Here is a 15516-nt window from a genome sequence, read left to right on the forward strand (position 1 = left end):
TATGGCAACTTTTTCTACTATGTGTGGTTGTAATTCTATATCAGCAAAGAAAGCCAGTGTCACTTCTTCACTGGGTACCTCAGTGTAGCCAGACTCTGCTGCACTTGACAAGGCCACGTGGTGTCCTCTAATCTTTTCTCCATTCTGCATGATCACTTTCCCACTCTTCTGTGTAGCACAGTTCCCACTCAGACTGCTGCTCACAGACCACTAAAGAGCAGTGTGAGGGGATGGAATCAGTACCTTTACCTTTGGCTTCAGTTTTATTACAGGATTCCCAAAGTAGGGCAACGTGTCCCAGTTCTTCGTGAATTACCTATAGCACTCTCTTGTCCTAGGCCCTGACCCTGGAAACAACTGGTGTGACAGACAATATGATCTATGACAAATTATTACTTCCAATAATGAGTAAAGGTTCACATTGGGTTAAGCCTATTGTTCCCGGATTCTTCCCGCAGAATGATGTATATACTCAGTTTTCATACAAAAGGACCTAAGTCTCAAGTCTCCCAGTTATAGCAAGAAATATGTCTGAATCCCAGTGTTTGATGTCTGTGTTTGTGTGTGTGCATATGTATATAGTATAGTCAGCTGTCTTGTGATACTCTTTTAATGTGAATAAAGAGATTCCTTGATGTAGTTAAATTATAGAGATTTAACACTGCTCTAAGACTTTACCAATCAAAAATAATTTAAATTCTCCTGGATTCAGAATGGAAATTACAATTAGCAGCACATTTTGGGTAATGGCATCTATGATGGCACAGCCACAGACATTCCGCCAGAATGTGGGTGGCTTGATTGGAGCCATTCATTGCCTGGCTCCATCTACACCCTGCAGAGCAATTTAGCTCTTTAAATAACCATCCCCTACTGATGAAAGCAACTATGTGCTGTGCAAAGTAAATCAACATATAAATCATTTGCTTGTATCAACAAATCCTTAATTTGCTTCATCACAAGAAATTTCTAATGAATCTTAATTGAGATCTTATTAAGAGTGAATTTGATCTACCTTTAAATGAGAATATTCCCAAGGAAGATTTCATAAATGACATATATACTAACATCATAAAGTAAGAGTGCTAATTGAATTTTTTTAAAAGCAGCTTTTTAACCATTTTAGGAGAAGAAAAAACTTCAGTCGGTGTCTAATTTATAAGGGTTTCCTGTGAAAGTCAGTCAGTGCATAATTTATTTCCCCAGCCTACTCATGGAAACTTCAAATCCTTATTGTAATTTGTAAGGTATTGGGACTTGCCCATCATTTTTGTGTTCATGCCTGAATTCAAATGCTTAAATTTCAGAACTTGGCTGTAAATTTATTATCCATTCAAACATGAAGTCTTCAGATAAAAGTTAAGATTTTGTACTTAATTTACCCCTCAATTTTTCATATCATAAAATCAACTGACATCATCATTCTTAGATGTAAAGTAACATGATCGGAATGCACATTGGTCTACACTAAGATAATCTTAATAATTTATTAAATTCAACTGCATCAGAGATACAAGTATAAATAATTTAATAGTTATTTGGTAAATGGATTTCAAAGAAGATAATGGTGTAAAACTAATGTGTACCTTAGGTTCTTCAATTGTATCTAATGAATAACATCTCTTTTACGTAAGGGTCTGAAAAAAATTTTTAAAAATACAAAGGAATGGTAGAAGGAGATCAACATAGTCAATGTTATTCACACTAAATCTTAGGTTAGATGAAGTAGCAGTTCTAATACGGAACTCCAGAAATAAGCTGATTTACCCACCCAGTTACAGGCAGCTCTAATTAGGGCAGGCCTCCCAGTACTGGACAAGAAATTGCAAAGATGAAGAAGCAGCTCTGTAGATTAAGTTCAGTGATTTTTTTCCAGATTTAACAACTAAGTATGTCAGTCTATTGTGGAGTGAATAAAGAAGATAAAAGATGTCATAATTTGTGCTTAGAGAAAGTGACTCATCTAGGTAAACAAAGGTATAAAAAGCACAATTCCTTTTTTTTAAATTGAAGTATAGTTGATTTACAATGTTTCAGGTGTACAGCAAAGTGATTCAGTTATACATGTATATATCTATTCTTTTTCAGATTCTCTTCCATTATAGGTTATTACAAGATATTGAATATATTTCCCTGTTCTATACAGTAGGACCTTGTTGTTTATCTATTTTATACATAGTAGTGTGTAGCTGTTAATCCCAAACTCCTAATTTATTCTCCCTCCCTTCCCCTTTGGTAACCATAAGTTTGTTTTCTATGTCTGTGGGTCTATTTCTGTTTTATAAATAAGTTAATTTGCATCATTTTTAAGATTCCACATATAAGTGATATCATATGATATTTGTCTTTCTCTGTCTGGCTAATTACTTCACCTAGTATGATGATCTCTAGGTCTAACCATGTTGCTGCAAATGACATCCTTTCATTATTTTTTATGGCTGAGCCCATTCCTTTGTTGATGGACATTTACATTGCTTCCATGTCTTAGCTATTGTAAATAGTGCTGCTATGAACATAGGGGTGCATGTATCTTTTCAAATTAGAGTTTCCATCTTTTCCTGATATATGCTGAAAAAAAAGCACAATTCCTCTAAAAATTATGGTTCTAAGTCATATTTTTCTCTTTAACAAAATAAAAATCTCAATAAAGAATTACAACTTCAACCATAGTGAAGTATTTGCCTTTGTTACTTCACAGTCTAATTACATGTAATATTGCCAAACTTCCTAGAAAAATTGGTCAAATAAGCATTTTTCAAATCTCTTCATACCTTCCTAAAATCATGAATTTATTAAAAATGTACAAATTTAATAATTATCATCTTATTAAGAGTCAACATTTATTTTGCAAGCTTGAATACTCTGGTAACTTATAGATAGACACTAAAATTGCTACAATGGTGACAGCATTAACACCTGTCTCACAGAATGATTTTTGAGAAATAAAAGAGTTTATCCATATAAAATACTTAAACAATATCAGGTACATAATCAGTGCTCTTTAAATATTTTCTATAATTGTTGTAACAATTATAATAATAATGATATTGCATTTGATATCTATTATTTTAAAAAAGAATACGGACTATTATAGTATGACACAGCACTAAAGAGTGTACAATTTTTTAAAAATTATTCTGTGATATTTCAGTTATTCATTCAAAAACAGAATTGTTCAGGATATATTTATATTTTGCTTAAGAAAATATTCTTGCAAGTGAATCCGCTTGCTTTTTTTGTCATGAAAACTCAGCACGTTTGATAAACCTTTTTAATGATTGTCTTTTTCAGGATATCATAAGCATTATACAGTGCAGGGCAACAGGATGAATCTAATAATTACCTGTTGACTAAATGAAGGTTTTACTGAAAATAGTAGTAAAATCAATTTTCTTTAAGTGAATTAAGCCTAATACGTCGTCTGAACAGGACACAATCCTTTTGATGATCCTATTCATACAGTCTTTGGAATAAGTGCCTGGGTTAGAAATGCAGATCTTAGTAAGAGCATGGCCAGCCAGAGAGGGCCTGAGTCCTTGACTGAAACTCTATTCAGAGACTGCAATGCACTGGCTGTGCACCAATTCCGGTGTGGGGAGGGCAGCTTTCCCCCAAGAGGCCTGCAAGGTAAAGCCTCTGTAGTTGCCCATGGTCAGGCCTGAAAAATCATACATAGGTTTTTTTGTTTGTTTTTTGTTTGTTTGTTTGTTTTTCTCATACATAGGTTTTTGAACAGGGGCTGAACTCCTCACCCACAGTGCTGTATTTGAATTTCCACTCCCTTCATAACTGATGGTGCTGATTGCTTCTTTATTAACTTAAGGGTAAGTGTATAACTTCCTTTTTGAAGTCTTTATTATTTTGCTGATTTTATTTGCTCATTATTGATTTGTGGGAAGTCTTCATGTATTCTGGAAACAAGTCTTTTGCCAAAAACATATGTATAAACATTTATTTTCTCCCACTCTGTGGCGTCCTGTTAATTTTCATACCTATGTCTGTTGCTTAACATTTTTTTTTAAATAGTTATGTATTCAGTATTTTATTTATTTATTTTTGGCTGTGTTGGGTCTTCAATTCTGTGCGAGGGCTTTCTCTAGTTGCGGCAAGCGGGGGCCACTCTTCATCGTGGTGCGCGGGCCTCTCACTATCGCGGCCTCTTGTTGTGGAGCACAGGCTCCAGACGCGCAGGCTCAGTAGCTGTGGCTCACGGGCCTGGTTGCTCCGCGGCATGTGGGATCTTCCCAGACCAGGGCTCGAACCAGTGCCCCCTGCATTGGCAGGCAGATTCTCAACCACTGTGCCACCGGGGAAGCCCAACATTTTTTTTCTAAATAAAGATCTTTATTGTCAAGGCTTACTGGGTCCTCTCTAAGAAATTTTGACTACGCCGAGATTGTAAAGAGATATTGTGTGTTCTTGTAGAAGATGTGTACTTTTAGCTTTCTTACTAAGGTCAAATAATCTCAAATTGTGTATGGTATGAGATAGTGGTTCATTTTCTTCACATATGAATAGCTCATTGTACCAGAACAATTTGTTGAAGGCTTTCTTTTGCCATTAAGTGGATTTGGTACATTTTAAAAAATCCATTGGCCTTATAAATATATATTTTTTTCTGGACACTTAATTTGGTTCAATTGATCTAATAATCTATTTCTATGTCAGTACCACAATATGTCTTGATTATGAAATGAAGTTGTATAATTTCTCAAAATGTTTAAACTATTTCTTCAAAATTATTTTGTCTATTTTAGATCTTCTGAATTTCTACATGAATTTTAGAATAATTTTACCAACTTTCTAAAACAATTTTTTTCAGAAATTTGTTAGAATTTGTTAATTCTAATAATAATTTCTGGGATAATTGATATAAAAGTATTGAGTCTTTGAATCCATAAGCATTGTATAAATCTCAATTTGTTTAAGTCTTCTTTGACTTCTGTCACCAAAGTTCTTTAGGTATTATTGTAGAGGTCTTATATATGTTTTGTTACATTCATCCATGCATGTTTTATGTTCTTCAGCTCTTTTGTAAATGATATTTTCATTTTAGTTTCATTTTATAGCTGCTTGTTGATAGTATACAGAAACACAATTGAATTTTAGATAATGTTATTATAAAAAGTGAACTTATCAAATTAATTCTAGTAGTTTTTATAGTTTTTAAGCTTTTATATGTAGAACATTATCTTTACTGTGAATAAAACTTTTATTCCTTCTTCTGTAAACCATATACATTTTATTTCATTTTTTCCATTGCAGAACTTTCTAGGATCTCAAGAAAAAAAGGTTGAAAGTACAAATCCTTACCTTACTCTCAGCCTTATGGAAAAAGCATTCATGTTTTCACCAACAAGAACATAAACTATGTTGTTAACTGTAGAACTTATAAATGACCTTTTGGGTTAAGAAAGTTTCCTTTACTCCTAGTTCACTTCAAACTCATTTATAACTTTTATTTTGATTATTATATTTCTAAAGCCAACCAAATATTAAAATATTTTGGCTAAAGAAGAGCACATAGGATAAAGTAGGAATATAAGGGGTGGTTAGGTGAAAATACTATAGATGGTAAAATAAAGGATAGCTACCATGGAACATTGAGTCTTTTCTTAAGAGTATGTGTGTACTTTCAATATGGAAAACAGATACACTGTCATAAAACTGGTTTCTAGCATCTCTCTAACTAGGATCTGTATTCCTGATACCATGTTTTAGAATCAGATGGCTACTTAACATTCGTTGCTCAGTCACGTTTTTTAAATAAGCCAAATTTAATACCTAGAGTTGTTGTGATAAATAAATGCAAAAAGAATATATGGAAATCTTCAATTCATCCACTGACATATAGCAACATTTTATATTTTTTAATTGCTCTAGTGGTGATGTTTCAGATGATGAAGTCATAATTACATTCATCATGAAGATGATGGTGATGGCAAATAACCATTATTAAAACACGATACATAGTTGTGTTTAATGCCCATGGTAGACTAATAAAAGCAAAAACACTGAATCTAATAGAAGGAATAAATAACTACTTAAAAATAAAATACATTGCCCTAGTGGAAAAGTAGCAACAAGATACAAGCCACCTTCCATTCAAGGTGTCTCAAGGTAAAAATAACTGACATTTTAAAACATCAACATAAAACCTGGGTCTATAATGAAAACTGCTTAAGCAGTTCCTGTAATTTTTTTCTACGGTTATGTAAACTACCAGCTCTATCAATCTAGTGTTTTTGACAGTATTGTTTTCATTTATTCCTTGCCTCATTCTAAATACATGATTTATTGCACAATAATTCTAGTTGAAATGATTCAAACTAAGAGGACAAGAAAAGCAAAAGTAAACTAAGTTGAGTGAGGCTTGTACACATTGTGTGTGCACTGAGGTTCTGCACTTTTGCTGGAAGAGCTCCACTTTCAGTCACAGGTATATAGCAGCTAAGAGCCAAGTGTAGTTCAATGAATTCACAAACCATGAAAAACATTGTGAAACCTAGTAACATCTAACAGAGAAAATAGTAATGTAAGATGGGTATTATATTATAATTATATTATTATGGATATTATAAACATCCTTACATTACAAAAATCATAGCAATATGTTACAGAGTGTCTGTCAATGATGCTCACATCACACCAAAGCAGAGCAGAGTTGAAACATTCTACCTGGAGTTGCCCAATATAATGAGATTCAACTACATGATTCTGATTTTATAAAAGTTAAGCATACTTGAATATCTCCTTACACCTTTGAAATTTTCCACATACATTTCCTATTAGAGATTTGATCAAATTCAAACATGAGTATATGCACTTTGTTCTCAAACAATAGCTCCTTTATATTAAGGATGATTATCCCTTTTCTTCATAAAACTCTGACTGATTTATGCTTCTTGACAAACACAAATCATTATTTACTCAACTGTAATACATTTTTTTTTCCTTTGAAGAACTGACATAGGGACAATAGTTGTTTATCCTGTCTGTGATAAAATTCATCAAAATTGCCTGTGGTTTTAAAAAAATGACATTGAAGTTTTGAACCGATTTGACTGTAGCAAAATTGAGGCCAAAATTTGTCCAGGAAAAATAGTTAACTGAAAGAAAATACTCTATGGAATTATGTCAGATGTGTAGGTAAGAAGTGACAAATAATGCAGCTATTAACTTCTTTTTCAATAAAAAATCTATGTTATTAGTATGTAGTCTGTGAATTGATAGTTAGCATGACTGGTGAGAGAACCAGTAAAAATTCTACTTAGAAAATACTTTCCAGGATGCCTTTCTTCTTTGGTGTATAGATTAATAATTTACTCTTTTTTTATGCAGACTTTGTCAATTTAACTGTCCATTTCTCATTCTTGAAGGATTTTGACTGATAAACTATCTTCCAGTAACATTGATTATTCAGCAATGCTGAACTTGCAAAATATAAACAAAATCTGAATCTTCTTGCAAATTTGCAGCCATATCATTGCCTTCTAAATTCAGTGTGTCTAAAGTGTATTTATACTACACTGCATACTGACCATTCAAATTCTTTATCATGTAAGGACTGAAACTAACACTAAGAAGCTCTCTTTCTTTTATGCATAAAGTATTGACATTGGTGGCAACATTAGAGCAATTAAGAGACAGTAGTAACTGAAAACTGTTTGGTTTTCAATATTGGGTAGAGTGCATAGAAGACACAAAATCGCTTAACTTCCATTTTAATATTGATGCTTATATAAACAGTATGTATGGAATATTTTCAGAAGCAACTTTAAAAGAAGACAGAGTAAATTGTATTTGGTAATACATATTTCACCATTTCCTTTGTTAAAGAGACAAGTCACTTTCAAGGTCACACTTCAGCAACAACCAAGTTAAAATTAATTTTTTTCAGAAATGGCAATTAAGTGGCAGTATAATTATTTCTTACAAGAAAGAACAATACATCCTGCAAAGAAGAATTTCTCCCACAAAGATTCAAACTGTATGAATATTAAGTGTTTATCTTTGCATTATGCAATCAATTTCAAAATAAAGTAGTATTATGTACATTCCATATGTTTCCACACTTCCACATTTCATCTGATAGAAGGACCAGTCTTCCACAAATTTTGTGCAACTGACATGATGATTTAGCCAAATTCAACCTGGAGATCCTATCAGAGAGCAACCTGAGGTAAGATAGCAGAAACAGAAACATAAAAAAGGAAGTAGGGCTATATCACCACGAGTGACACATGACGTGGCCAAAGGTGAGCTTGGAGAACCACTGATGCTGCTGCCCTGCCCTTTCAGGCTCAAGTCCCTAAGGCCTGGCCACCACTGCAGCAGGGAAGAAGTTCAACTTCATGAAGCAGCTGGCCAACGAAACTGTAGCTAGAGCTGACAAAACAGAAGTCCTCTGTGAAGATCTGTTACAATTCAAGCTGTGCATGGACATGGTTCAGTCAATGTACCACCATCCCCACAAGAGCCTGATGGTGTGCTTCCAGGGCCAGTGTGGCGCCGATGCCAGGAGGTACAGAAAACCCCTTTCAAAACTCAAAATATTCAAAACGCATCAGCTCAGAAGAATTTCTCTTGGGGAAGATGCTGGACACACGTGGGGATGCTGAGAATCCATTAGCTCTAAACTCTCTCAGCATCATGGAGTGCTTTTCTTTGTTAAAGAAAAGGCTGTGGACTTTCTGCATGACATAAACAGAAGTGGAGATCCCTAAATATAGAGAAACAGAGGAAATAGCTCAATAAAATGGGATTTGGTTAGAGCTAGGCGGAACTAAGCTCACAAAACTTCAGAAGTCAACTTTCAGAGGCTTCCATAAAAAATAGATACCTTAAGAGATGGTTGAAGCTGGAAATCAAGTAGAACACTGCAAGGATCAATTTGCAGCAGACATGAACAACTGTATGGCCAAAGAGAAGGGCAGTATAACAAATTCTTTGTTTCATTATTATTAGCCCAAGCAGATTACCATCAAAAAGCTTTAGCAGTCTTAGGAAGGGCCCTCCCTGGAATGTGAGCCAATCAAGGTAGGTGTGTGGAAAACCAGCTTTGGGGACTCCTTTGAAAGAATAGAGGTGGTTCTGGTTGAGACCTGTGTCATTGCTTCTCCTAGAATACCACATAGAGAAGGGCATTTTTAAATTGGTATTGGGGCCTCCAAGTTAAAGAAACAGAGTTGTTTTAGACTGCTCTACCTCTCACCTAGATGAGTTCTATTCAGACCCCCATTCTGTAAGCTGTTGATTTAAAGTCCTGATTATGGAAATTGCCTTAAATTTTGTTGACTTTTAATCTGTGTGAATAATGGACACAAGTTACAAGTGTGCGGGATTAAGACAAAAAAACTTCAAGATTTATGGAGAACAGGTCAAAAGTTGTCACCACAAACTTTGGTTAACTTGAGGTAATTAAGTTCCTTACAGAGCTTGCTTATACCAGCAGCATTAACAAAGTGCACTCTAATCATTTTTGTGCCTAACTTGTTATGGGCCAAAAATGAAGGAATGCTTGCTGAAATGGCTGTAGCCACATCCATTCACGTGATTATGGTGATTGAACAAATCATTCAGTATGACAACTGGTTCTTCCATATAAAGGTAAAATGTATTGTATCGGAGCATTTGTACATCTCCACACAAATTCCATCACTCTTCCCACACTGGAAATGACTAGCTCAGGGACCCTGCAGAAGAAGTGGCCTGCCAGTTTGGTGGAGATGGAAGGAGAATTGGCTAAGAAGGAGAACTTAAATATGAAGCTTATGGACTTCTAGGGTAGCACTCTAAAGAAAGCATATATCCCCTGCTTTCCACCTGCCTCTCCCATCTGCAGATCACATCACCTTGGCTTCAGTGGGCCCAGAGCACCCTCCCAAAGCTCTATGGCTGAAAGCAGTGAAGGGGATAAGACTGCCCCTACTTTATGGACCCACTGGAACAGGGGCTGAGGAACTGGAGTCAGATAACTATTAGCCAAAGCCAGTCTCAGGCAGCTGCCAGGTCCCATCAGCTTTGGTACAGCTCACAATTTCTCTGATCTTAGCACTCATACTTTGCTCTGAGCTGTTAAAAATCCTTCCAGCACACCTAAAACCAGGAAAACCACCTTCTGGCTATCCTGGGGGCCAGAGTTGTCCAAGAATATCTTAGCATCTAACCAGTCTCCCACCAAATCCTCCTTGCACTCAACATACAGGTCAGGCTCTAGGCTAGCCCTCTGCTGTCTCCCAGCTCTCTGGGCCCTGAGGGTACTTCCATAGCCTGTCCTTTACAACCTCACAAACACCCACTGACACAGCCCCAACCTAGGCCAGCCAAGTTGGGTAGCCATAGCCCTTCCAAACCCATGGCATTGCCCAGTGAGCATGGACTTGAGCAATTATCTCACACTTCTCTCCAGAGTCCAACACCCTTAATACTTCACTCAAAGAGGACAGTCCTAGATTTTAGCTTCTTAGATTCAAGCTGTGAGTAACTTTGAGACTGTACAGTTACATAGTGAAATCTTACTGAGACCAAGACAAATAACAAAGCCATGATGCTGATCCAGTGTGCCCCCATCCCCTTATTCTCCTGATGCCCACTCAGTGGGGGATGGCAACCTCACCAACACAGCACTAACAGCTTTCAAAATAGTAATGGATATATGATCTTCCATATTTAGTAATAACTGGGGCTGATAATATTTTATGACAACAATTCTAGGTTTTCAGAACCACTTGGCAGCATATTTCCTGAAATACACGCACATTCAGCAAACAAAAATTGCCCGGCTACATTTTGCTGGATATGGATGATACAGAAAGGGCGGCCTTATGAAAAAAGCTGCCTCCTAGCCCTTGACCTCTTCTTTACTGGTGAGTGGAAGAGGGCAGGCAGCCATTATCATCACAAACAAGTGAAAAGATTTCATTAGCGGGAGGAATAAGACCTTACTATGCAAGACTTTGCCTTTTGCTCAGCTTGAGGAAAAAGTGGAGGCTAACACTTAAAGCTGAATGACTTGTGTCTTGAGAAGTTGAATTAATTTAAACGGGAAAGAAATCATGCCAAAAGCAAAAGCAAAACAAAATGAAATACCTAGACTAGAAAGAGTATTATTTCTGAGATGTGTATCGGAAGATTTAGTCACAGCTGTTATTGCAAGCAAGTAGCACCAAGGCAATTTGAAATGAATAAGAAGCAAGGTGTAAATGACTTATTTAATAAAATACATTAATTGTTAAGTAACCTACTTCCTGCTACTTGGACTTTCATTCTTATGTATTAGGAATGAGTTGCTTCTCCTTCACTCTTGCTGCAAAATCATTTTGTATTAAGTATGGTTCACCTCTCCCCTAAACTTCTCAAACCATAATCTTTTGTGTTAACTTGACTTTCACTGGTTGGTCCTTAGCTGGAAGCAGGAGAAAACAACCAGGAAGCCAAATGTCTTTGACTATTCGGGGTCAATGTCTGCACAAGTAGTGGTTTGTCTTCCTGGGCTAGTTCCTTCAGAGGTTGTAGGTAAGAGTTCTAATTGTCATATATGGCCTGGCCATTGTTTGTGTATCTTTTGTCTCTCGTCCTCATTCTGATCATGCTGTCCCTTGCAAGAAGTTGACCAGCTGAGGAAAGGCTAGATCCAGGTCTTCACTGCTTTAGGATTGTTCAGTTGTGTCCTTATGCAACTGTATCAAAAACAATTCTTGGCATTTTTGTTGTACTATCATAGTAATCATCTGACAAAAGAGCAGCTGCATAGAAGCATATAAGATCAGAGATATAATGTAGTGGAACAGCATAATGATTACTAAAATGAATACAAAGTAACAATAATTAATACTTCATTTAAGATGCTTGGAACCAGGAGCCCAACCTTCTGAACCCAGGCCAAAGAACAAGTCTCATAGACCACAAGGAGAAAACTTAGACATTCAAGTAGCTTCTTCCTTAAGGCAATAATATATAGCCTATTCTACTTTGCTTGTTTCATTCATCCAAATATAGCAAGAAGTATTAGCAATGGCACAGACATCATTATAATTTACCAACATGAAATTGAGAGCAATTTCACTAGTCCTGCCAATGAGTTCAGACTGACCTATATTCCACCTAGGGCAGAAGTAATATCTTTAATAACTTCTGTCAGAGTTATTGATAAGTTTCCTTCACTTTTGTCTATGTGTAAGATTTAACACCACTGGGGACACTGCTCTGATTTTTCATATTAAAACATGAATCAGTAATTTGTATGAGTAAAATGTTTGAATAATCAAGAGTGGCCTATTTTTGGATATTGTGCCTGGGTCAGAATTTCCAGACTTGGTTATTATAGAATTAGGGTCTGTGTGTATAGAAAAATCTTTAAATGTTATTCCTAAATTTCATGAGTTATTTGTCTGAGGCAAACAAGACCTGGAACCCTGGCTACAAATAAAGTAGTACCTGCTAGGGGCACTCAAAGATGCAAAGAAACAAAGGAGTTTTCCACAACACAAAGTCAGAATCAAAGCCTTACATTAGCTAGGTTACATATTTGGATCTCTATTAGTCTCTTTCAGGTGGCAAGTACTTGGCCTATTGCCCTGTGAAGATTGTTGAATTCAAATTTAGAATTACCTGTCATGTGATCAATAGATTTGTAATGCTTTTTTTTTTCTTTCTGGGATGGAGTGGCACTAGCAAAGTCACAGGTTGATTTGTTTATGGTCACTTGTTCATATAGTTGCAAGTAAAAACACTATCCAGTTGTAATTCCCTGAAGTGTCACTTGATGAAAGCAGAATTGGCCACAAATGTTTATCATGAGGGTCTGGTGATACATGGTATAGTCAATAGTAGGTAAAATTGAGGACAATAACTACATTTGGGATAATCTAAAAATTGTCTTAGAATGTGTATTTTAAAAAAATTTTCCATGCTATACATTTTTATCCCATTTTATATATTCCATGCTATACATTATTTAAAATGTCTATGTTTTGATCTAAAAAATATAATAAAGAGGAAAGAAAGTAGAAAAAGGGCCTTATGGGTGAACAACAATGAGGAATCTATCGAAAATGAGAAGAATGATTATAAGTGAGAAAGTAAGAAACAAAATAGGACTCAGGTGTCAAACAGACCTAGGTTTGACATCTTGAGTGAAAGCAGTCCACTATCTGACATCATCTGCTTGTTCTGAAGGTCTTGGGTCAGCTTTGTACTTAGGAAGATGAGCTGCTTCTTTAGGATATCTGTGAATCTTCACTTTGAGGTCCCCTATTGGAGTATTATCCAATTGTGTACAATTCTACATTGCTTCTTTAGTTGTGAAAGGTAAACCTAAGCATTGACTTCCTGAAATTTTTTATTTGTTGTTAATAGATCCTGATAAAATTGATTTCAACAAGGTTCAAGACCAGCTTTTTCTCTGATATCTTTTCCGATACATGAAAGCTCCTTGTTCAAGATCTGAAGAAGAAAGGCAATCTTAACTTGATGGTGATAGGACAGGGTATAGTACTTAAGTCCCTTGCAATATTTTGCCTTGACTGCATGTAGCAGAGCATAGGCTAGTATAAAAGAGAAAAATCTCTAAATGCATAGACCTCTCAGTTACCAATTCATAGAGGGTAAATTGATGTGTCTGTGAGTGAGAGGACTATATGGCCATTAGGACTAATTGGAGTACCTTTAGCCAAAGAAAGGGTTTTCAAAATTTTACTAATTTTAATTTAAGGATGCCATTGAGCTTTTCAACCTTTCAAGAAGATTGTGAGTGGTAAGGACAGTGTGGTTTTTGAGTAAGAGATAACATCTTATAGGGTTCTTTTATAATGGTTTCCATAAAGTATGTACATTGGACACATTATATAAATGTTGGAATGCCCCAGGTTGGAACATAAAGTCAAGCAGCATTTTAGTGACTTGTTAGGGCAGCGACTTTTTGGCAAAAGAGTTCTTCAATCTATTCTGAAAATAGACATAAAGTAACTAAAACATACTCAAATCCCATCGTGAAGGGAAATTGGATAAAAGCCATTTCAGGTTGCTCAAATAGCCCTTGAGGATTTGCTTCCTGGCAATGTCCCACCTTTACAGGTTTTCCAGGATTATGTTGTTGACAGGTGATGATAAAAATAACCTCAGATGTATTATTAAAGTCTCCCAGTTGCTTTGAGATAGTAACCAATTTGTCTTTACTATGATGAATATTTTCATGGAGAAATATTTATAATATCTACTAGAACTCATCTGGTGCCACCAAGAGGCTGACTTGGGAGGACCAGAAATTATTCAGTGAAGGGTTCAATGTGAGAATGAGAAACTCCAAGAGGCCTCAGTCTTGTGGGATGGAGTGGGGGGAGGCTATTTTAGCAGGAGTCTTATCCTGTGTGAATTTTCTCTCTGAGAATTTCACCAGATTCTCATAGTGAGGATTTGAGAAAGATCCCTTCATGGCACTGGAAGAGGAAGGGAAAATGTAATCGTTGTGAAAGGTGAGCAGCACGTTATCAATGACAGTGACCTATACTCCAAGGGAAAGAACTTCACCAGATTGCAGTTCTGGAAGCACATTCTATTGGGGCAACATGCTTTCTCCTTGTTCCGTCATCTCCCATCTTCCTGGAGGGGAAAAAACAAAACAACAAAATTCTCATTAGGGGATAGGACTTTGAAGAAATAGATTGGGAACTCTGCAGTTAGAGAAAGGAGTAGGGTGTGAGGATAAGGAACAGAAGCACTTGTGAAAGCCACAGTCCTGCAATGCATGGCCATTAAAAGATGCATACTAAATCTGAAGTTTATAGAATGCTCCTACTAACTAACAATTTACCACCACTCCAACAGGCCTCCAGTTTCATTACAATGGATTACAGATGAAAGAGTTACAAGACACACACTCTCTCCAAGAGCAGCATATAGGAAATCCCCAAAGCCAAAAAAGAAGACAAAACCAAAGCACACTAGAGGAATAAGTTGAAGCTTCTTGTAACTAAAGCTAAAATAAACATTAGACATATTAACAATTAAATAACACAACCCAAGTACTAGCCAAATTATCATAAGTTCATACTAAAGATTTATGTACTTCATTCTATTACCTGATACACCTTATCCAACTGTCACAAAAAATTCAAAAACATGCCAAAAGTCAAGGAAAAACACAGTCTGAAAAGATAAAACAAGCATCAGAACCATATTCAGATATTAAATAGATATTGGGATTGTGAGAGAAGAAATTAAAAATAATGATGGTTAACATGGTAAGGGATCTAATGCAAAGAGAAGACATATATGAACAGGTAGGTAGTGTAAACAGAAAGATGAAAAGCTATGAAAGAATCAAAAGGTAATACTCAAACTATGAAATAATTGAAAAAACTCAATGCTATAAATCAAATAAACAGTAATAGAAATGAAGAATGACTTTAATGGATTCATTGGTAGACTCAACATGGCCAAAAAGAATCAGTGACGAATAAGAAAGATCAGTAGAAACTCTTTAGACTAAAATACAAAGAGAAGAGAAAAGAATGA

The sequence above is a fragment of the Hyperoodon ampullatus genome, assembly GCF_949752795.1.
Source record: "Hyperoodon ampullatus genome assembly, chromosome: 3".
NCBI classification, from domain to species: Eukaryota; Metazoa; Chordata; class Mammalia; order Artiodactyla; family Ziphiidae; genus Hyperoodon; species Hyperoodon ampullatus.